Source organism: Nicotiana sylvestris, chromosome 10 (assembly GCF_000393655.2).
Source record: "Nicotiana sylvestris chromosome 10, ASM39365v2, whole genome shotgun sequence".
Lineage (NCBI taxonomy): Eukaryota > Viridiplantae > Streptophyta > Magnoliopsida > Solanales > Solanaceae > Nicotiana > Nicotiana sylvestris.
Window position 1 is genome coordinate 135973927 of NC_091066.1, and position 24067 is coordinate 135997993.

Consider the following 24067-nt stretch of genomic DNA (forward strand, 5'->3'; position numbering starts at 1 on the left):
TTAGCTTGTCAACCTCAGCTCGGAGCACCTTCACCTCTTCCTTAGATGCCCGGGATTTTCTCATCTTCTTGTGGTTTCTGGAAAGCTCCTTTAGAGCTTTGCCCAATGCATCAACTGCCTTTGTCAAGGCAGCCTGAGTAGCCAAAATCTTCTCCTGGTTGGCCAGGAGTGTCTTCAATCTCCTCAATAGACTAAGGAATCTCAACGGTGGCTGGAACAGACTAGGCCGCAACTGTGGTAGCCAAAGTGGACAACTTGGATGTCGAGACTGACATCCAGTTGTTCAAATTGGCTAATGTCTTTGCTAACTGCTGGGCCGTGAAGGGGTTGGATTTGGAGGTGGGAACCACTAGTCCAGTTGAAGAACGGGGACCCGTAGAGGAGGATGGGATGTCCGGAACAGTAGTGGCAGCAGAAGTAGGTGGCTCAACAGAAGCCTCTACCGTAACTGGCTCCTCAGACTGGCCAGTCGGGGCAGAGGTGGATGCTTTTCCCTTCTTATCCCCCTTCGGGTTGTTTGGCCCCTGAATACTAAACCATGAAAATGGGGACACCGGCCGAACTCCAACATCGAAGGGGTATTTCGTCACCTTTGCATCTTCAAAGTACATTGTGAGGGTGTTCGGGTAGGGGTAGTTTCTGTCCGTATCAATGGCAATGGATGTGATCACACTGTACATAACATTCCCCACATTGATGGGGAAACCTGCCATAATGGACGCAATGAGAACCGCTCGGGCGATTGGAATGGTCTGGTCATGGGACGAATGGTCCAACCTGTTGCATACAAAAGTTAACCATCCTCTCGCCTCAAAATTGAGGTCCTTTCGCAGTATTTTATTCCCCACCTGAATCCACTCCGGAATAGTACCTGGCTGAGCTAAGAATTGTGCCACCCAAGGACGAGCTTCCTCTTTCAACTCTAACTTCTCTCTGTATAGAGAGTCATCCTCCTCATTGAAACCCAAATACTCGTTCAATGCCTCTCCCGAGAACACTATCTTCTTATCCCGCACTTTGGTTGCAATTGACCCTTCTTTGGTGTGGGACACATTGCTGTAGAATTCCTTCACCATATGTTCATTTATATCGACCAGCTCATCTTTGAAGAAATCCCACCCCACTCTAGTAATAAATTGTTCATGGACTCGGGGAAGGTAGGGTAACAAATCCCGGGTGACTACTCTTCTTTCTGGAATCACCTTCTTCTTGGGCCACACTTCCCGGAATTTATGAAAGGCCACCTCGCTGACAAATCTGTCCTGCCAGACAACTGGGTTTCTAGTTCTTTCAATTCCCCCAACTCCAAGTACCCCACTGTCTGGGACCTCATCATCACTCTTGTTTTTATCTTCTACACCCTCCTCAGATTCGGAAGCTGTGGGGGAGGTGGAGTATTTGACACTGCCTGCTTCTGAGCCCTCAGACGACTCAGGTTGTATAACAGTTGGAGCTTTAGCTGGGCCTGCAGGGGCTTTCCCCGAATAAGTTGAGACATCCTGGGAGGGGAGGTACTCACTCCCCGACTACTCCTCATCACTCACCAACTGCTTTCTTGTTTTTAGCTTTGGTTGGGGAGTGAGTTTCTTCAATTTTGATTTACCTCCCCAGGATGGGTCACCTCCTCGTCCCGATTGTTTAACTCTACGCCCTCGTTGTTTAACCATTTTCTGCACACAAATAATTCTAACATTATTAGTTCAGGCAATTGCAGAGTTTAAGTACAGAACAGAAACACAGATAGAGAACAGATGATAGCAGTGTGGACCGCACAAACAAGGCATGCGGACCGCACTAACCAAGTTGGGAAATGAACACCTCTCTGATTAGGAACCATGCGGACCGCATGAACAAGGGGTGCGGCCGCGTAGGGGCCAACGCGGTCCGCACAATCTGGTCATGCGGCCGCATTGGCCATACTATTAAAAACTGGTGCCCTCTGAACCTCACCCACGCGGATCGCGCAAACATGGGATGCGGCCGCGTGGGGGATGGAGCGGACCATACAAACCAGGAATGCGGCCGCACTGGGAAGTATCGACCTTTAGGCTCAAGGCTTACGCGGACCGCATAACAGAATGATGCGGCCGCGTAAAAGGCATGCGGACCGCATAATCAGGGAGTGCGGCCGCGCTGGGCTTTCATTACAGGGGAAATTAGGGTTTTACAAAAAAACTCAAGTCTTTCACGTTTTAGCATCCTGCTTTGTCCCTACTCATTTATATCATGCCCATCATTCAAAGAACAACAAGAACAATATAAAACTATCCTAATCATGAAACGACGAAGAACAAAAAGAAAAATGAAGAAGTTGTGACTAGGGAAACATGTATAAAGTTTAAATTAATACTAAGTAAAGACAAATGTGAGAGATATGTTACCAAGAAAGTGAAGAAATGCTCTTGATATTAACACTAAGAAGGGTCTCTGATGTGAACAGTAACTTTTAGGGTTTAGGGGTCAATTTTTGCGAAAAGTTCTAATGAAGACCCTAATGGCCTTTTTATAGGAAACACAGCGGGGCCCAGCACTTACCGTCCAGTGCGGCCGCATGAACACGACCGCGGGCCGCGCTGAGACTTTACCATTTACCTGGTGCTGAAATGAAGCCATGCGGATTGCATGAGACGGGTTGCGGCCGCATGAGAACCACGCGGGCCGCTCAAAGTAGGATGCGGCTGCGTGAACGCAGTTTAGAGACTGATCATTCTTGGACTTTACCGGTGCGGACCACACAAGCAAGGGTGCGGCCGCACTAGCCATCATCAGAAACTTGGCAATATTTTCTTTGGCTGGTGCGGACCGCACAAAGTAGGATTGCGGCCGCACAGTCACTTTTCAGAGATTGTGCACTTTTTGCACAGTTGTTTTGCACTGGTTCAATCACAATTCCTGCAACATCTTACAAACCATTAACTCAAAAATCCTAATCTACAACAGAAATCAAAAATAAAGAAAAAGATATGGGTTGCCTCCCAAGAAGCGCCTGATTTAACATCGGGGCACGACGCATGTTACCATCAAAGTCACTTCAAATGAATGAGTGCCACCACGTGGCTGTCATCAAACTTTCCCAAGTAATGCTTGACACGATGCCCATTGACCCGGAAAACTTCACCATTTTTGTTCTTGATATCAATAGCACCAAATGGGGTTACACCAACAACTTCAAATGGACCACTCCACTTAGACTTAAGCTTTCCCGGGAATAACCTCAACCGGGAGTTGAACAGAAGAACCATGTCACCAACTTTGAATTTCTTCCCTCGGGCATACTTATCGTGAAGGTACTTCATCTTGTCCTTGTACAAGGACGAGCTGGAGTAGGCATGAAATCTAAACTCGTCTAGCTCATTGAGTTGCTCAACCCGGAGATTCGCAGTGACATCCCCTTCTAAGTTCAATTTTCTCAAGGCCCACATAGCCTTATGCTCCAATTCCACCGGAAGATGACAAGCTTTCCCAAACACCAACCGGTATGGAGACATACCAATCGGGGTCTTGTAAGCTGTATGATAGGCCCAAAGAGCATCATCTAATTTCTTCGACCAATCGGTCCTATTGGCATTGACAGTTTTGGACAAAATACTCTTGATCTCTCGGTTGGAAACTTCAACTTGGCCACTCGCTTGAGGATGATAAGGAGTGGTCACCTTGTGATTTACACCATACTTGGCAAGCAATAAATCAAAAGCCCGGTTGCAAAAATGAGAACCACCATCACTAATGATAGCACGTGGAGTGCCAAACCTTGTGAAGATACTCTTTTTCAAGAACGCCACCATACTTCGAGCTTCGTTTTTGGGCAAAGCGACGGCTTCGACCCATTTTGACACATAATCAACCGCTACCAAGATATAGGTATTCCCACAAGAAGTCACGAACGGCCCCATAAAGTCGATACCCCACACATCAAAAATGTCCACCTCTAGAATTGTGTTGAGAGGCATCTCATCCTTTTTTGAAATCCCACCGGCTCGTTGGCATTCATCACATATCTTGACAAAATCACCGTCATCTTTAAACAAGGAGGGCCAAAAGAAACCGCAACTAAGCACCTTAGAAGTCGTCCTCACCCCGCCATGATGGCCACCATAGGGAGAGGAATGACAAGCCTCCAAAATACTCAATTGTTCTTCTTCCGGGACACATCGGCGAATCACACTATCGGTGCAAATCTTGAACAAATATGGCTCATCCCAATAATAATCCAAACTATCCCGCTTGAGCTTCTTCCTTTGGTTAGAAGGGAGCTCATACGAGATTATACCGGTCACAAGATAATTTGCCACATCGGCGAACCACGGCATATCATGCATAGATACCACAAGGAGTTGTTCATCTGGGAACACATCATTAATCTCAAGGCCGTCAGAAGGACTCCCCTCTTCCTCCAAGCGGGACAAGTGGTCCACCACTTGATTTTCACTTCCTTTTCGGTCCACAATTTCTAGATCAAACTCTTGAAGAAGTAGCACCCATCTCATCAACCTTGCTTTTGAAACTTTCTTGGTCATCAAATACCTAAGGGCGGCATGATCGGTATGGATAATCACTTTGGCCCCCATAAGGTATGGTCGGAACTTTTCCATGGCAAACACAATAGCTATCAACTCCTTCTCGGTGATTGTATAGTTTCTTTGAGCTTCATTCATCGTCTTGCTTGAGTAGTACACCGGATGGAACATCTTGTTGATTCTTTGGCCCAAGACCGCCCCTACCGCAACATCACTAGCGTCGCACATGAGCTCAAATGGCAAGCTCCAATTGGGTGCGGTAATGATAGGGGTAGTTGTCAACTTGTGTTTTAGAAGTTCGAAAGCCTCCATGCATTTCTCATCAAAGACAAACTTGGCCTCCTTCTCTAACAACTTGCACAACGGGTTAACTACCTTAGAGAAATCTTTGATGAACCTTCGGTAGAAACCCGCGTGCCCCAAAAAGCTCCTCACCCCTTTGACCGAAGTAGGGGGAGGTAACCTTGAAATGACTTCAATCTTAGCTTTGTCACCTTCAATACCTCTCTTCAAAATCTTATGACCTAATACAATACCCTCTTCTACCATAAAATGACATTTTTCCCAATTGAGAACTAGGTTTGTATCTTCACATCGGGCCAACACACGGTCCAAATTTGTCAAGCATTCTTCAAAGGAGTCCCCCACCATGCTAAAATCATCCATAAAGGCCTCCAATATATCTTTCACCATGTCGGTGAAAATTGCCATCATACATCGTTGAAAGATCGATGGGGTATTACACAATCCAAACGGCATCCTCGAAAATGCGAATGTGCCGTAGGGACAAGTAAAGGTCGTCTTTTCCTGATCTTCTGGGGCGATGAGAATCTGATTGTACCCTGAATACCCATCTAAAAAGCAGTAGAACGACTAACCCGCAAGACGATCAAGCATTTGGTCGAGGAACGACAACGGAAAATGATCCTTTCGAGTCACCTTGTTAAGCTTTCTATAGTCCATACAAACTCTCCATCCCGTCACCGTCCGAGTAGGAATCAACTCATTGTTAGCATTTGTTACCACAGTCATCCCGCCCTTCTTCAGTACGCATTTCACCGGAGAAGTCCATGAGCTGTCAGAAATAGAATACACCACACCGGCGTCAAGCCACTTGATAACTTCCTTCTTGACCACTTCTTGCATAGCTTCGTTGAGTCTCCTTTAGTGTTCAAGTGAGGGCCTCGCTTCCTCCTCCAATATGATCTTATGTATGCAAAAGGCGGGGCTTATACCCCGAATATCCGCCAATGTCCATCCGATCGCCCTCTTGCGCTTTTGTAGAACCGCCAAAGTGGCGTCAACCTGCACGTTAGTCAAGCAAGATGAAAGAATAACATGCAAAGTGAAATTAGGGCCCAAGTATTCATACCTGAGGTGAGGAGGAAGTGGTTTCAACTCCAACACCGGCGGCTCATCAATAGATGGCTTGGTTGGGGGAGTTTTGTGATTCTTAAGATTCAAGGATAACTTCCTAGGCTCATAAGAATACGAGCCCATACCATGCAAAGAGTTTGCACATTCAACTCTCCCGGCATCATCATCAACATTTATGTTCAAGAGCACGGCCTCAAGTGGGTCCTCAACATTCACCATTGCGCTTGTGTCATCCACTATCACCGCCGTGACAATTCCAACAAACGAGCACACCTTGGTGCTATTCGGTTGCCTCATAGATTTGCACACATGGAACACCACCTTTTCATCACCAACACGAAAGGTCAACTCTCCTGCTTCGACATCTACCAAAGCCTTTCCAATAGCTAGGAAAGGTCTTCCAAGGATAATTGGCACCTCAAAATCCACCTCACAATCCAAGATAATGAAATCGGCCGGCAATATGAACTTATCAACACGAACAAGGACATCATCAATAATCCCCAAAGTCCGCTTCATTGACCGGTCCGCCATTTGAAGCCTCATAGAAGTTGGACGAGGTTGTCCAGTTCCCAAGGTCTTGAAGACCGAATATGGCATTAAATTGATACTTGCCCCTAAGTCACAAAGGGGTTTTACAAAGTCGGCACTTCAAATGGTACATGCGATAGTGAATGCACCGGGGTCCTTAAGTTTCGGAGCCATAGAATGCACAATTGCACTCACTTGATGGGTCATCTTGATTGTCTCACACTCCATTGATCTCTTTTTTGTAACCAAATCTTTCATGAACTTTGCGTACCCCGGCATTTGCTCGAGTGCCTCCACCAAAGGCACATTGATAGTCAAACTCTTCATCATCTCAATGAATTTCTTAAATTGGTTGTCACCTTTTTGCTTGGCCAACCGTTGAGGATAGGGCGGAGGAGGCCGAGGTAAGGGTGTTTTGGCTTTGGGCACCACCAGCTCGGGCATATCAATCACGTGTTCCCTAGACGGGTTCATGGCCTCTTGTGTCTCCTCTTCAACCTCATGAATATCAATCCGCACATCATCTCTCACACTTGGTTCAACTACATCTTCAACCACCAAAGGCATTTCATTATCTCGTAACTCATCTTCATCCACCATAACTTGGTTTCCTATTGAGGCATGCATATCACCGCCTCTTCCACTTCGCGTTGTCACCTTCATCACATGATTATTGTGCCCACCCTTGGGGTTTACTACCGTATCACTTGGTAGAGCACCCTTTTGGCGAGTATTTAAAGACTGAGAAATTTGGCCAAGTTGTGCTTCTAAGTTACGGATAGAAGTATTGTGGGAGGCCAATTGAGCTTCGGAGTCTTGGTTATTCTTCATCATTTGCTCAAAGATAACTTCAATTCTACCAAATTCATTTCCTGAAGAAGTAGACCCTTGAGATAGAAACGGCGGCGGGTTGTTCGGTTGTTGAAACATCGGAGGCCTTTGAAAGCCTTGCCCCCGATTTCCTTGGCCACCATTGTTATTCCACCCACCTTGCCCATTGTTGTTGTTCCAATTGTTGTTGTTGTTTCCGCTCCAATTCCCTTGATTACCCGAATTGGTGTTCCACCAATTTCCTCCTTGGTTGTTGTTATTGTTCCAATTACCACCTTGTTGATTGCCCCAATTTCCTTGGGGTCTCCATTGTTAGTTCCCTTGATTACCTCTATTCCCTTGATAGTTGTTGACGTATTGGACTTCCTCACTTTGATCATCATAGCATTCATTCGAATAGCCACCACCATTATCATAATTATCAAAATTTCCTTGAGGTTGTTGCCCTATTTGCCTCATTTTCATCATATTCACTCCTTCCATGGCGTTGACTTGACGCGGGTTTTGAACTTGTTGTAACTATGCTTTAGCCAACTGATTCATTATTGTTGTAAGTTCGGCAATGGTTTGGCCGTGATCATGTAACTCCTTATGCAAATATATGACATTAGGATCACCTTGAGGCACATTAACCCGGCTTTGCCATGCTGACGATGTGTCGGCCATCTCATCTAACACATCACAAGCTTCATTGTAAGGAAGCTTCATAAAATTTCCTCCCGCTAGTTGGTTCACAATACATTGGTTGGTTGTGTTGATGCCCCTATAGAATGTTTGTTGGATCATCACATCAGTCATATCATTGTTAGGGCATTCTTTCACCATTGTTCTAAACCTCTCCCATATCTCGTGTAATAGTTCAGTCGGCTCTTGTTTGAGGGCTAGAATCTCGTCCCGTAGAGCCGCCATGAGACCTGGAGAGAAAAACTTAGCAATAAACTTGTCCGACAACTCATCCCATGTAGTGATGGAATGATTGGGGAGCCTCTCCAACCAATCTAACGCCTTCCCCCGAAGTGAGAACGGGAAAAGTCGAAGTCTCAATGCATCCTCCGAAACATTTGTCTGCTTGCTACCCCAACAAGTATCCATGAAGCCCTTCAAGTGTTTATAAGCATTCTGATCAGTAGCCCCCGTGAAATAACCTCGTTGTTCGAGCAAGGTGAGTATCACATTTGTAATCTGGAAGTTCCCCGCCCGGATTCGGGGAGGAACTATTGCACTTGCGTACCCTTGATTGGGTAGAACTCTTGGTGCCACTCTTGGTGGAGGTGGAGGAGGGTCTGGTATATTCTCATTTGCATTGGCATTTCGACCTCTCCTAGGAGTTTGAGGTAATATGTCTTCTTGTTCTAGATCCTCAAACTCCTCCCCCACGACCACGTTGCCAAGAGGGTCATTTGCGTTTAAAGCCATGTGTACCTAAGTGAATTGACACAAATAAAATTAGTAAAAAGAAGGAAAGATAAGCAAAACACAAAAATAGCTACACAAATAGTCAACACCGTAAGCTCCCCGGCAACGACGCCAAAAAGTGGTCGCAGCAAACTCAACCTTACACAACGGTAGGAAGAGCGGGCGCTAAGACTTTTACCCCAATAGTGGTATCGGGGACAATTTCCACAGGGAGCTTGGAATGGAGTAGAGTATTTGTTCAAACTAGGAATGCGTGTTTGCTCCTAATTGTACTTCTAACATTTTTTGGGGTTTTTGTTTAATAACTACTATTATCAACTACAAGTTTAAGCTAATTTATGCTAAAGGGATATGTTCTAAGTTGTGATTAATATAGAGAAAGGTACTAGGGTCGTGGCATCACCTAGGTGGTTAATTAACGGGTAGAGACTACTAATAATAGATTGACATATTCAGGATCAATGTTATAACCGTTGCACAATTGTACTCACTCTCACACCTCTCGGTAGGGAGAGCAAATTTGCCCAATTGACTCTCTCGAGACCAATTGGGTAGGCCAATTAGACCAAGCAACTTGGGTTCAAGTAGGGTGATTACTCTCTCGAGGTTTAACCCGTTAATTGGGACTATCATTTCTCATGGGTCCACCCCAATTCCTTGTTGGGTCAATTTTAGGGTCATAGACTCTCTTTCTCAAGAAGAGTCAAGACCCACTAAGATAGAATCAATGTTTGCAACCATCAATCCTTAATTAAACCATAAAATTAACCCAAATAACAAACACCCAATATCAATCTATCATTAAGAAGCAACACCCATTAATTACCCACACTAGGGTTGAGCCACAACCCTAGCTAATGGGTTTAGCTAGACATAATAAAAGAAGAAACTGAAGAAATAGAAGATGAAACAACCATATTAATTAATTACTAATGTTAAACTACAATAATCTATGATGAAACCCAGCTATAAACGCCCAAAATAGGCCAAAACATAAGTCTCACAAGTGCAGCAGCTATCAGGTGTGCAAAATTTGAGGTCAATCGGAATTGATTTAACAAATTTCGACATCGAATGTATAATTTGGAATTTGTAGTTTTGAATAAGCTTGAATTGGAGTGCGATTCAGGTTTTAGTATTGTTCAATATAATTTGAGGCTCAACTAAATTTGTGTCGTATATAGGACTTGTTAGTATACTTGGTTGGGGTCTCATATGGCTCGGATGAGTTTTGGAAGAGTTTTTGGTGTTTTGAGGAAAAGCATGTAATGATCCAAAAGTCCATTTTTAGTTCTAGAAATCGAAATTGTATTTCGAGACTTCCGGGAGTTTGATAATGAATTATAGGAATGATATAGAAAGTTTGGTCTAATTTCATATAGTCGCAATTGGGTTTTTAGGGCGAAACATGAGTTAATTATTTAACGAGCGAAATGGGTCTCGCATTGAGCAAATGAGTTCCGAATTGAGTTTCGACTGAAGGACTAGGTTCATATTATTATTATTATTATTATTATTATTATTATTATTATTATTATTATTATTATTATTATTATTATTATTATTTGTGACTCATAAGAATAAGAATCGTCGAATTCTGAGTTCGTATGATGGAGTTAGAGCATTTTTAGTGAAAATAAATATTGTTGGTGCAACAGGATCTGGTGCGCACCTTTAGCGACCAAATTGGGCCCTTTTCACGACGGAAGTGGGCTTTTAGCGACCAAAATCGTGTTTTTATTGAGCAGTTTCGTCTTTTAGCTCATTTCAATATTTTTGGAGCTAGGGAACTCGGATTTGGGCGATTTTTTAGAGGATTTTTTCCAAATGGATTGGGGTAATTATTTCCTACTCGGTTTTCATTATATTTCATGATTCCATGATTATTTTCATCTTTTATTAGTGAATCAAATGGAAGAAATTGGAGAAATTTGTAAAACTTTTCAAAAACGAAAATTTTAGATTTGGAGGTCGATTCGTTATCGGAATTTGATAAAATTGGTATGGTTGAACTCCTATCGGAATGAATGTTCATATTTCATAACTTCCTCGGATCCCGATGCGTGGTCCCCACGGGCGATTTTTTAGTTAAATTCAGATTTTTTGTGGAAAATTAGTATTTCATATGGAATTAATTCCTATAACTTGTATTGACTGAATCAAATTAATTGTGGCTAGATTCGAGGCGTTCGGAGGCCGATTCGCGAGGCAAGGGCATAGCGGAGTAAAAGAATTACGCAGTTTGAGATAAGTAACTCTTCTAAACTTAGTGTTGAGGGTATGAAACCTCGAATTACATGTCGTGTGATGGGTTTTGAGGTGACGCACATGCTAGGTAACGGGCGTGTGGGCGTGCGCCCTGTGAATTGTGACTTTGTGACTCTATTGTTTCCATGGCATTGTATAGTGGTCCTATTTTGTTAATATCATTATTTTCACTATGTGATAAAATAATTGAGCTGTCAATCATGCAAGATATCATGTTAGGCTTTATGCTGATATTGTTTGGACCCACAATGGTCGTTTCTTGATGTCATCTCACTGATTTCATTGATATTTCATACTCAGTCATATTCATGCATTCATATCATATCTCAGTCTCAGTTGTTATTTATTGATACATCATATCATTGTTGTCGGCCTAGTTTCATGACATTGTGAACCCGTGAGTGAAACTGGAGAGATTGATGGCTAAGTGAGGCCGAGAACTTGATTATGAGCGACAGTTATGGGATCGGGTTGCACGCCGCAGGGGATATTCTGATTTATGATAGCGCTTGGGCTGAAGGAGCCCCTCCGGAGTCTGTACACACCCCTAGTAAGCGCTATTGATTATATTGAGTGATGGATCTTCCATGGACATGGATATTGTCCGAAGTATTTATATACCTGGAGATGGATCTTCTCCATAGGGCCGGATTGTCCTTCCTCGGTACTGAGTGACTGATGGTCAGTGATGTATATATTCTGAGATGGATCGTCCCTGGGCCGTATGGGCCATATACAGTACCAAGTGGTTGATCATGATGAGTGGAAAGTGTGAGACAGTGACATTATGTATTCTGACAGTATGAGTACATGATTCATCTTTGAGATACATGGCATACAGGCATAGAGATGCATTTTTCCTCATGTTATACGGTATCACGCCATTCATTATTTTTAACACACATTAATATGTGGGCATAGAGAGGTATTTCACACTTGTTATTTGGAAGGAAAATGAAATATCTTATTTATTGTGGAAAGGATTTTCGAAAAAATTATAGTTTTCAAACTATCTCATATTTTTCGACTATTTCGGTAAAGGATTTAGGTTTTCATTAATATTCTTGAAAAGCGGACAATTTTCGGAAAAACTGTGAAAAAGTTGCGTTTTTTATATCTGAGTTACTTCCTTATTTATATGTTTTATGTTGTTATGAATTGTTGTTGGCTATTGGTGTTGGACCCGACCTTGTTCCAGCTCGTCACTACTCTCAACCTACAGTTAGGTTTGTTACTTATTGAGTACATAGGGTCGGTTGTACTCATACTACACTTCTACACATTGCATGCAGATCTTGGATGCTGATGTTGCTGTGCATGGCGGGAGTTAGTATGGAAGATGTACTTGCGATCCAGTCACAACTGCCTCTTATTCTTGGTAGCTTTAGAATTATTAATTTGTTCATGTATATTTCAAATAGATGACGTATTTTTGTTTCACACCAGATTTGTAAATTCTAATCTAGAAGCTCATGATTGTACTATCAGTCCTTGGAAAGTGTATTAGAGTCAGTTAAATATTAATTAAATTAGATTGTTTTTATTCGGCTTACCTAGCGGGTGAGTGGTCGCAGCAAACTCAACCTCACACAATGGTAGGAAGAGCGGGCGCTAAGACTTTTACCCGAATAGTGGTATTGGGGTCAATTTTCACAGGGAGCTTGGAATGGAGTTAAGTATTTGTTCAAACTAGGAATGCGTGTTTGCTCCTAATTGTACTTCTAACATTTTTTGGGGTTTTTGTTTAATAACTACTATTATCAACTACAACTTTAAGCTAATTTATGCTGAAGGGATATGTTCTAAGTTGTGATTAATATAGAGAAAGGCACTAGGGTTGTGGCATCACCTAGGTGGTTAACTAACGGGTAGAGACTACTAATAATAGATTGATATATTTGGGATCAATATTATAACCGTTGCACAATTGTACCCACTCTCACACCTCTCGGTAGGGAGAGAGAATTTGCCTAATTGACTCTCTCGAGACCAATTGGGTAGGCCAATTAGACCAAGCAACTTGGGTTCAAGTAGGGTAATTACTCTCTCGAGGATTAACCCGTTAATTGGGACTACCATTTCTCATGGGTCCACCCCAATTCCTTGTTGGGTCAATTTTGGGGTCATAGACTCTCTTTCTCAAGAAGAGTCAAGACCCACTAAGCTAGAATCAATGTTTGCAACCATCAATCCTTAATTAAACCATAAAATTAACCCAAATAACAAACACCCAATATCAATCTATCATTAAGAAGCAACACCCATTAATTACCCACACTAGGGTTGAGCCACAACCCTAGCTAATGGGTTTAGCTAGACATAATTAAAGAAGAAACTGAAGAAATAGAAGATGAAACAACCATATTAATTAATTACTAATGTTAAACTACAATAATCTATGATGAAACCCAGCTATAAACGCCCAAAATAGGCCAAAACATAAGTCTCACGAGTGCAGCAGCTATCAGATGTACAAAACTTCCTCTAAAAATGGTAAAATGTTCTATTTATAGTGGGTTGGAAAAACTGGACAAAAATGCCCCTGCGGGGTTAGTGCGGACCGCACAAAGTTGGAACGCGGCCGCACTGGGTTGCTTGACCTCTGAATCTTGCTCTCTGAAGATGGTGATGCGGACCGCACAAAGTTGGAATGCGGCTGTATAAAGACTGGCACGGACTGTACAAAGTTGTTGTGCGGCCGCATGAATATATTTGGCAGCTTCTCTGAACTTCTTGGACGCGGACCGCGTGACCATAGAGTGCGGCCGCATGGAGAGGGACGAGGGCCGCATAAAGTGGGACGCGGGCCGCATGTAGTGGGACGCGGCCGCATGAGTTTGACTTGTAGTTTCACAGTCTCTGAACTCCTATGGTGCGGCCGCATGACATTATGGTGCGGTCCGCACTAAGTTCTGAATGTCCTTACTTTAATGATCTTTGACACTTTAGCAGGTTTCTCTCCGATTTGAGCCGATCTTTGACGATTTGTCACTTTATAGCTCAAACCTACAATCAAGCGCAATCTGTAAGCATTTTGGGACTATTTTGTAGAAAATTACACTCAAAGCGCAGGCAAGTATGGGTATAAAACATGTTAAAATCCTACTTATTAGTGAGGTTAGGTGCCATCACGGCTAGTTAGATTTTGGCTTGTGACATATTGGTATTAGAACCCTAGGTTCATAGGTTCTACAGGTCTTGAGCAAGTGTCTAGTAAAGGTTTGTGGATCGGTATGATGACGTCCTTACTTATTTTCGAGAGGCTACAGGGCATTTAGGATAAACTTCACATCTTTCTTTCCTTATCGTGTGACATTTATTCAGCTTGAAGCGTACCTCTTTGAATTTGTTTCACTCACTCGTATGCGTATGTGAGCGCTCAGTATCGGATGTGCATCGACGACTTGTGATTCTATGAACGGGGTATGGGATGTGTTTTCTGTGCTTTGGTAATGGGTCAGCCTAGAGGACTTAAGGCTAGGATTAGACCGCAACTTAGGGTTGGTAGTTTCAGTTATGAGAACTTGTATAATTGGACTCATATGTCTGGTAGTGTCCCTATGAGTGAAATTTATGGCTCGATGAATGGATGGATGACCATATGGTGATTATATTATGATTGCAGGATGTGTTCAGATGGTTTGAAAGTGAAAAAATAGTTTGCTTGAGATGTAAAAAGGACTATTGGGTATTTGACTTCTGTCTCGATTTAACGTAGAGTCTCGAGTTATGAATATGTTGAAGGATCTTTCACGTGGTATAATTACTGAACAAACTAAATTTTCATGACTTGTTGGTGAGTTAAAACTCGAGAAATTTAAGCGATTATGTAGTGGTTGCAACAGTACAAAGGGTGTAGAAAGATGCTAGTATGAGGCTAAATAGGTGTGTTATCACCTGCATAACAAACTACAGAGGTGTGATCCTTACAATGTTGTGTGGAGAATTTTCTTTACTACTAGTAGGGTAGATGTATAGGGATTTGAATTTGAATTCGTCAAGAAAGTTGACCTGTCCGTCACGAGAATGAAGGCGAGCTTAGTAGACGATTTGAGGTATCATATAGGTTGTGATGCATGAGCTTGGGAAGAATTTAGTTAAATCTCACTACGGTGTTATGGATGTAATTGAATATGGGTATTGTGAATTATTGAATGTTTTGATCTATGGCTTTGAGCTAAGTGGGGGAGCCTGCAATAAACAATTCGATTTCATGGTTATATGTTAAATTTAGGTTTTGGTTCGATACATACTTGTGAGTTAGTTATGACTAGCAGAGGTTGAGATCGAGAAAGACTAGAATAAGGAAATTCCTGAATACAGGTTATATTGCGCTTTATGAGTATATGAAAATGATGGAATGATTAAGTTATTAATTGCGAAGAATGTAGTGCGCATGAACATGAATTCCACCGATGGTGTTAAGGCAGAGTTACTTCTTTGAGTGTTGTTGTGCTAATGGGGCATGTGTCATTTGGCTTGTTTGGGCAGTGCAATTTAGGTCTGAGAAGAGTAGATGACTCTTGAGAGATTTCTAATGGATTCAAAAATGTATATGTAACAATTGAATTTTTTTTTGGATTTGTATACCGCTAGAATCAATTATTTACATTGAAAGGTACCGGAACTGTCACAATCCCAGTTCGCCCTCTATGAACTGTCGTGACAGCACCTAGTCTCCACGACTAAGTAAGCCTAACAAATGCGAAAATAAAAAATTTGCGGAAGAAATAATCAAAAACCAAAATAACCGAATGAAACAATATTTAAGATGTCGCTCGACATATACAGTACAACTCTTGAAACTAACAACATTTCCCAAAACCCGGAATCTCATGAAACCACAAGACTTTGAATGTCTACAAGTTCTAAATCCAGAATGTCTAACAAAAGTAAGTACAAACGGGCTAATACTTAAAGAGAGAATAGAAAGGGACTCCTTGATCTACGGACGCGGCAGATATACCTCGAAGTCTCTGGAAAAGTCACCTTGCCTCAAGGGTGATAGGACTGAATCGAAGTACCTAGATCTGCACATGAAAAACTTGCGTAGAAAGGGCATGAGTACACCACAAAGATACTCAGTAAGTGCCAAGCCTAACCTCGATCGGGTAATGATGAGGAAGGGCAGGGCCCTACTAAGGTTAAATAAAATATAAGGTTTAACAATGTAGAACAAAATAGTATAAGTAACACAGGATAGAAAGAACAACAACAACTACTACAGAGGCAAAGTAAACACAGAAAGAAAATATAGGTCAACACAAAGATAACAACCGGGGATCTCCCAGGATACCGTCCTATAGTCCCAAATATTAATATCTAGTGGATCTCTCGGGATACCCTCCCGTAGTCCAACTCATAATGCGAGGGGATCTCCCAGAATACCGATCTGTAGTCCCAAATGTAAATACTTAGTGCAGGGGAAAATCTATCGGGTTCAGTCCCGTAGTTCCAATGTAAATGTACAAGGGGATCTCTCGGAATACCGTTCCGTAGTCCCAACGTAAACATACAGGGGGATCTCCCGGGATACCGTCCCAAAATAAACACACAGCAACAACAAGAAGGATACACAGTGCAATTCAAGTTCCATACCAAGGTAAAATAGGTATTTCTAACGTAGCATGCTGCACGTAATCCAAATAAGGCAGTTTCAACAAGTAAGGAAATTAAGTCAATTAGACATGCTTTCCTAAGCTAACAACAGGCTTAAATTGCAAGTAGTGTAAACAGGAAAAGAGACATAACTGTAATTACTTAATGAAAACCAGATTTTCAACAATTCATACAAGTAAACACTCATTACCTCACGTACAAGGCATTTCAAATATCAAAAATACCAAATCCTAAGGGGAGGTTCCCCCACACAAGGTTAGACAAGCCACTTACCTCGAACCAGCTTAAAATCAACCCGAAACCACGTTCTTGCCACGAGTACTTGACTCCAAATGGCCCAAATCTATTCAATTCAATTGCATAATGCAAATAACACTTCAAGTAACTGATTCTACAAAGAAAGTCTAAGCTAATACACGAAATTAGGTAAATGACCAAAATGCCCCTCAGGCCCAAGTCTTGAAATCGGGTAAAATTTACATTTTCAGAATCTGCATACTATCACGAGTTTAGTCATACCAAAAGTACCAAAATCGGACCTCAAATGGTCCTTCAAATTATCACTCAAAACTCTCTAATTAACCAAGCCTAACCCCTAATTTACCATTGATTTTCCTTAAATTTTCATGCCCACAATGATAAAAACCACCTCAATAACGAGTTTAAGGACAAAAGACCTTACCCCCAATGAATCCCTCTAAAAATCTCCCTTGAAAATGCTCCCCAAAACTTCTTCCCATTTGAAAAGAGGTGAAAAATAACTCAAATTCGCGAAGGCAACTATTTATATGTTCTGCCCTGCGAATCCGCTTCTGCGGCCATGGGACCGCACCTGCAGTCCTGCTTTTGCGGAACAAAGGTCGCATCTGCGACAATTCACCAACTCAGATTCCGCACCTGCAGTTTCCCATACGCAGATGCGGTGCCGCTTCTACGGTGAAGCTCCCGCTTCTGTGGCTCCTGCTGGCTCTCCCCCCATTTCCGCTTCTGCGATTCTAGCACCGCTTCTGCAGCTCCGCACCTGCGGGACCCAACCGTAGGTGCGTTTATGATAGAAATCAACAGCTTCAACTGCAACTCCAAGTTCCAAATCCTTTTGCCAACCATCCGAATCATCCCGAGGCCCCCGGGACCTCAACCAAAAGCATAAACAAGTCTAATACCACTGTCCAAACTTATACCAATACTTAAAACACCTAAAACAACATTGAAACATCGAATCAACCACGGATTCAAGCCTAAAAACTCCAAAACCCTCAATTTACGCTTTCGATCAAAAAGTCTACCAAACCTCATCCGAATGACCTGAAATTTTGCACACATGTCATATTCAACAGTGTGTAATTCCAAATTTTGGAATCCTATTCCGACCATTAGATCAAATCTCACTATCGAACCGGAAACTTCAAAAATTCAACTTTCGGCATTTTAAGCCTAAATTAGCTACAGACCTCCAAAACACAATCCGATCACGCCCCTAAGCCGAAATCACTCAACGGAGCTAACAGAACCAACAGAATTCCATTCCGAGGCCGTATTCACACTGCTCTGACTACGGTTAAATTTCTAGAACTTAAACTCTCATTTAGGGACTAAGTGTCCTGAAACACTCCGAAACTCAAAACCAAATATCCCAGCGAATCAAAATAGTAGAAACAAACACGGGGAGAGCAATTAATAGGGAATCGGGGCATAAATTCGTAAATCAACCGGCCGGGTCGTTACATCCTCCCACACTTAAACATTTGTTCGTCCTCGAACGAGCATAGAGACATACCTGAAGTAGTGAAAAGATGAGGGTAACTGCTGTACATATCATGCTCGGTCTCCCAGGTCGCCTCCTCGACCGGCTGACCCCGTCACTGAACCTTTATTGTAGCAATGTTCTTTGACCTCAGCTTTCGAATCTGCTTGTCCAATATTGCTACTGGCTCCTCAACATAAGATAGATCCTTGTCCAACTGAACTGATCTGAAATCCAACACGTGCAACGGATCCCCGTGATACCTCCGGAGCATCGAAACATGAAATACCGGATGAACTCCTACCAAGCTGCGAGGTAAGGCAAGCTCATAAGCAACCTCCCCAACATAAAAGGGCCAATAAATCTCGGGCTCAACTTCCCTTTCTTCCCAAATCTGATAACGTCCTTCATAGGCAAAACCCGAAGCAAAACCCGCTCTCCAACCATATAGGAAACATCACAAACCTTCTGGTCCGCATAACTCTTTTGTCTGGACTGGGCTGTATAGAGTCTATCCTGAATCACCTTAACCTTCTCCAAAGCATCCTGAACCAAGTCTGTGCCCAATAATCTAGCCTCACCAGGCTCAAACCAACCCACCAGGGATCTACACCACCTACCATATAAGGCCTCATACGATGCCATCTGAATGCTGGACTAATAGCTGTTGTTGTAGGCAAACTCCGCCAATGGCAAGAAATGATCCCAAGACCCTCCAAACTCAATCACACACGCACGGAGCATATCCTTAAGAATCTGAATAGTGTGCTTGGACTGTCTGTCCGTCTGAGGTTGAAATGTTATACTTAACTCCACCCAAGTACGCAACTCATGCTGTATGACCCTCCAAAATCGTGATGTAAACTGAGTACCTCTATCTGAAATGATGGAAACTAGAATACCATGCAGACAAACAATCTCCCGGATATAAATCTCCGCTAGACGCTCCGAAGAATAGGTAGTACACACAGGAATGAAATGCGCGGACTTGGTCAGCCGATCCACAAACACCCAAATGGCATCGCACTTCCTCAAAGTCCGTGGGAGCCCAACTACAAAGTCCATAGTAATCCGCTCCCACTTCCACTCCGGAATCTCTATCTGCTGAAGTAATCCACTCGGTCTCTGGTGCCCATACTTCACCTGCTGATAGTTAAGGCACCGAGCTACAAACCCAATGATATCTTTCTTTATCTGCCTCCACCAATAGTGCTATATCAAATCCTGATACATCTTCGAGGCACCCGGATGAATGGAATACCGTGAGCTATGGACCTTCTCTAAAATTAACTCCCCAAGCCCATCAACATTGGGTACACAGACCCGACCTTGCATCCTCAATACCCCATCATCACCAACAGTCACATCTATGTCATCACCATATTGAACCTTATCCTTGAGGACAAGAAAATGAGGGTCATCAAACGGACGCTCCCTAATACGATCAAATAAGGAAGACCGAGAAACCACGCAAGCTAGAACCCGACTGGGCTCCAAAAGATTCAATCTCACAAACTAGCTGGCTAAAGCCTGAACATCCATCGCCATGGGCCTCTTTGCTGTTGGTAAATAAGCCAAACTCCCCAAACTCTCTGCCCGGTGACTCAAAGCACACATTGGCCTTGCCCGGGTGATACAAAATAGTGATATCATAGTCCTTTAGCAGCTCTAACCACCTCCTCTGGCGCAAATTTAGATCCTTTTGCTTGAATAGGTGCTGCAAGCTCTGATGATCAGTATAAATCTCACAAGGCACACCGTACAAATAATGATGTTAGATCTTCAGGGCGTAAACAATAACAGCTAACTTAAGGTCGTGGACAGGATAATTCTTCTCATGAACCTTCAACTGTCTGGACGTGTAGGCAATCACTCTACTGTCCTGCATCATTATTGCTCCAAGGCCAATCATCGAGGCATCATAATAGACAGTGTAAGAATCCAAACCTGTAGGCAATATCAAAATTGGGACTGTAGTCAAAGCTGTATTGAGTTTCTGAAAGCTCGCCTCACACTCTTCCGTCCACTAGAACGGAGCACCCTTCTGGGTCAGCCTGGTCATAGGGGCTGCAATCGGTGAAAACCCCTCCACAAAACGATGGTAGTAACCCCCCAAGCCAAGAAAATTGCGGATCTATGTAGCTGAGGATGGTCTGGGCCAACTCTTACTGCCTCTACTTTCTTTGGATCCACCTGAATACCCTCACTCGACACCACGTGGCCTAAGAATGCCATGGAATCCAACCAAAACTCACATTTCGAGAACTTAGCATATAACTTCTTTTCTCTCAAGGTCTGAAGCACTTTCCTTAGGTGTTTCTCATGATCTTCCCGACTTCAGAAATACACTAGAATATCATCAATAAAGACAATGACGAACGAGTCAAGATACGACCGGAACATACTGTGCAACAAATGCATAAAGGCTGTTGCGACATTGGTCAGCCCAAATAACATAACAAGGAACTCGCAATGACCATACCGAGTCCTGAAAGCAGTCTTCGAGATATCTGGGTCCTAACCTGAACACAAGTCAATCTTAGAAAACATTCGTGCACCCTGTAACTGGTCAAACAGATCATCAATATGAGGCAAAAGATAGCGTTTCTTCATTGTAACTTTGTTCAAATGGCGATAATCGATACACATACGCATAGAACCATCCTTTTTATTTACAAACAAGACAAGAGCACCCTAAGGTGATACACTGGGCCGAATAAAACCCTTATTAAGCAATTCCTATAACTGATCCTTCAGCTCTTTAAAAAATTCAGGAGGGGCCATACGATAAGGAGGAAAAGAAATAGGTTAAGTGTCCGGCAACATGTCAATGCCAAATCAATATCTCTATCGGGCGGCATGCCCGGAAGGTCAGCTGGAAACACATCTGGAAAATCCCGTACTACTAGGACTGAATCAACTGTAGGGGTATCAATACTGATATCTCTCACATAAGCTGGATACGTGATGTTTAGCTTAAAGCATATATATTTCTATATATATCGCCTCATATTTTACTTTTGTTTCGTGAATTTGGGATGTTAAATGCTATGATTTATATTAATTTGAAGTGTTTTTACTTGTAGGAATGATTCGGAAGCAAGTAGGGCAAAACGTGTAAGATTTGAGCTAAAACTAACAAAATCGGAAAAGGAGGCCATTTGGGCGCCACAGTCAGCGCCTGACGCCACCTGTGGCACTGAAAATAGTATGTGCAATTTGGGCAGTGGCCTGGTGGGCGCCTGGCGCCGGGCTGGGCACCTGGCGTCGTGCTTGGCGCCGTTGATGCAGATTTTGTCCTATTTTGCCCAGGACACGGTTTATTCGTCCCTAGACCTGCCCAACATGTATAAAAGCAAGACTAAACCCATTTTTTGGAGGGGGACGCCACTTTGGAGGATATATAACATACTTTGGAGGGGAATTCACGTGGAAGAACACACACCACGCTTGGAGGAGGCTTCTAACTAGTTTTTCTTCTCTTCTCTTCCTTTAATTTCATAGTTCATTAGTTCTAGAGTTTTGGGTGCTACATGAACATTGTAGTTTGAAGCTTGAATTGTTCTTATTATTTTATCATATTGGATTATTTATTCAATCTTGTGCTTAATTATTTGATTGTTTGATCACCAATTGAATACTATCTACGAATCTAAGATTGAACTCGGGAGACAGAATTCTAGATTGCATATAAGATTGAGTAGAGCAAGATCTTAACTCTGGGGGGGGGATTTGTGGTTAGGATAGGAATATACCTAATCGGCTTGCTTGGTTATTATACGGGAATTATAAATGCATTCTTGTTAATTCTAATTCCATAGAAATATAGGTGTTAGGTTAGCTTGAATAGGCGAGTTGTACTTCGGGAGAAGGCTACGAGCAATATTAACTCTGCCAACTAATAAACCAGATAAATTAATTAGGCGATTTAAGTGGAAAACTCAACGGGATTGCTAGCTAACCCATAGATCTAGAATATTCACTCACATTGAATTGCCTCTATAATTCTCCAACTTGTTTTCTTTAATCTCTTAATTTGTTACTCTAGATTAATTTTAGTTAAATATTCATACGTTAGAATTTGCTTGAATAGATTAATTGTTTGGTTTAATTTAGTTGATAGTTAATCACAAGTCCCTGTGGGTACGATATCTGGACTTATAATCCTATATTACTTGTCGACCACGTATACTTGCGTGTGCATTTGGGAGCAACAAGTTTTTGGCGCCGTTGCCGGGGACTTAGAAATTAACTATTCTACTAGATTGGATTTTTACTTTTTGCCTATTCAAGTTTTTTTTTTTATTATTTTTAACTTAGTTATATTTTATTATCTTTGTTGACATGGCATCTTGGAATGATAATTGGTCGAATATTGGTTATTCTTATTAGGAGTGATCCTTGTCCATAATGTGGAGGGCCACACTTAGGGAAAAATTGTGCATCTCAATCTGATGTGTGGAATTTTTGTAATGTGTGTGGTTGTCAAGGTGGTCATGGGGATGGTTGTCCTAATTCTTATTATCCTTCTTAGAGTTCTTATTATAATGTTTCTAATAATTTTTATGAGTTTGATAGGAGCAATGATGTGGAGGATATGGAAAGCGTGGCCCGTATTATGGACATGATAAGGCAAATAGCCGCGCAACAGAACATGATGAGGCAAATAGTCGAGCAACAAAGTCTTGATGCCTTAACGATCAAAAGACTCCAGGCTAGAATGGACGAATTAATGGCCAATTTCCAAGAAGAACCTCAATTCGATGAAGAGAGCGAGTTCCCACAAGAAGATTATTTTGAAGAAGCAGATATAGTGAGCCAATCTTGGCTAGAGGAACAAGCTCAACTGATAAAATCTCAGGAGTTTCTCCGTGATGGTCTTTCAAATATGAGAGAACAACTGATAGAAGGAAGAACTAAGCTCAGGCAAGAGATAGACCAATTTGTCTCAGATATCCATGACCTGCAGGCTCAATTGAATAAGAAGGTTGAGGCGTCTGATGCCCTACAACCAATTGTCGTGGATATTGGCCAGCTTGTGGAGCGGAAAGAGGAATTTTAATAATTCGACCAAAATATTATTAATGATGCCAAGGTTGACGAAGAGTGCAAAATTGAGGATGTCAAAGATGATGCAATTTTAGAGTTTGAGCATACTGGACCTCATTCTAAACATTTTACAACATTGTGTTTGGTTGGTGACATGGGAATTGATCCAGTCGAGCATATGGAGGAGTCAATGGATGAGGAACAAAGTGTTTATATTCTGAAATTTGATACACCAAGGAGATAAAATGACATTCCTCACTTAAAGGCCAAGAAGTGCAAGATGCGATACCTATTTCTTGGTTCATTTATTTTTACACCACCGCCCCAGGAACGTGACATTAAAATTGATGCAAAATTGGGGGTGCAATTCATATCTTCAAAGTGGAAGGAAAAGTGGTGAAAGTGATGGAGTCGTACCACAACTATAAATAAGGCGCTTGTTGGGAGGCAACACAGCCTGTATTTTTATTTTTATTTTTTTATATAGTGTCAAGTTTCGTGTTTGTTTTTGTTTTGCAGAGTAGGGAAAGTTTGAGTACCCGAAGTTGAAGCTGAGGAGCATGTTTGAGCTTAAGTGTGGGGTCGCCCCGACCCTTAATATTGAGGATCATGTCCGAGCTAGGCCCGAGAGGGCCTCAGGGAGTATTTCTTACCCTTGTTTTAATATTTTTCTCTAAGATCATGCATCGAGGACTATGCATAATATAAGTGTGGG